Source organism: Acanthisitta chloris, unplaced genomic scaffold (assembly GCF_000695815.1).
Source record: "Acanthisitta chloris isolate BGI_N310 unplaced genomic scaffold, ASM69581v1 scaffold3011, whole genome shotgun sequence".
Taxonomy (NCBI): domain Eukaryota; kingdom Metazoa; phylum Chordata; class Aves; order Passeriformes; family Acanthisittidae; genus Acanthisitta; species Acanthisitta chloris.
This window is the reverse complement of record NW_008655296.1, coordinates 41,570-42,843: the sequence shown is the minus strand read 5'-3', so window position 1 is coordinate 42,843 and position 1,274 is coordinate 41,570. Positions and strand designations below refer to the sequence as shown.

The 1,274-nt window shown below is 37.2% G+C and overlaps 1 protein-coding gene across 1 annotated transcript in view; it reads left to right on the top strand.

Moving 5' to 3' along the window:
• Positions 1–548: 548 nt before the first annotated feature.
• Positions 549–1,274, top strand: part of WDR36 (WD repeat domain 36) — a 33,200-nt gene continuing 32,474 nt past the window's right edge. Inside the window, exon 1 of the mRNA XM_009083825.1 lies at positions 549–572. The gene's annotated coding sequence lies outside the window, so the exon portion shown is untranslated. The remainder of the gene's footprint in view (positions 573–1,274) is intronic.

The window sequence follows — 1,274 nt, the reverse complement described above, 5'->3', positions numbered from 1 at the left end:
ACATTAACTAAACAGAATTGAATTAAGTGATTATAATGAATAGCAGAGTGCAGGCAGCATGGATCTTCCTGTGCCTTTATGGTGCCTTTTAGTGTTCACTCTTGTCAATCTTCTTCACAGGCTTCGAACAAAATAGTAATTGTTGTCACTGGGCAACGGTGTTGTAACTGAAGCAAATTCTATGTGAGCAGAGATTAAATTGTAACATTGTTTGGTTGTAATAGAAACTAAGGAGAAGAAGAGATGATATGGAAACAAAGTTGCCCAGGCTCTGCAAGGTGTCTTAGAATGTTTAGTTTCCTGGGTAAAGTATGTCCGGAAGCACAACTTACTGTTGCTGAGTGATTGTCTTTTGGCAAATGTATTGTCCCATTCCTTTTGAACGACACTGTTGTAAACTGAGATGAAGAATTTTTTCTGTTTTGTGAGGTATGCAAATTCATTGTCTCATCTAGGTTCATTGCTAGAATTTTAAATTTCTGTTTATAGCAAGTTCATTGCAAGCTTCTTCACTAAAAATGGCTTTTTATTGTTTTTATTGCAGGTGAAGAAGCTTGGTATTGTTGCTGTGAGTAAGTATGCTCAGATTGTTCATGTTTGTGGGGTTCTTTTAACATGTGTGACATCTGTACCTCATTGTCAACTCAAAAGTGGAAAAATTAATTGTGTGTACTAATAGTTACACTGAAGTGTGTAGAAAAGATTCTCAGAAATATCAGATATCAATTTGGAAATAACACTGCTGTTGAAACTGTAACGTAGTTCTTTTAAAAAGAGACATACCTTGTGAACTTCTGTTCTTGTTCTTCCAAGAACATCCCCAGGCCTTAAGGATGGAGCAGTAAATAATGCTCAATTATTTATGTATTGAATTAATTTCAGATCCCTTTTTATTGTTTTTGTGGTTATTGGAAGACCATTATAGGCCAAAAATAATTACATGACTAGAATAAGTGTGTGTGGGAATGGAAGTATTCAGGGTGTGTTAAGAATTGGTTGTGCTGCTGGAAACAGGATATGAATTGATCATTCACTTGGTTGTTGGTAACAAAACATAGCACTCTGGCTGTCAACAGCAGGTTCCATGTTTTTCAGCACCATCACCAACTGCCTCAGTGATGAGGTAGCATGTACTGTTACGATAAAGTTTACAGGTGATGCTGTATTAGGAGTAGCTAGTACCCAGCGTGATAGTTTCAGTCCATGAACTGTTGCAAAACGCTAGGTCTAGGCCAACAGGAACCTCACCAAGTTCAGCAAATGCAAGTGCAGAA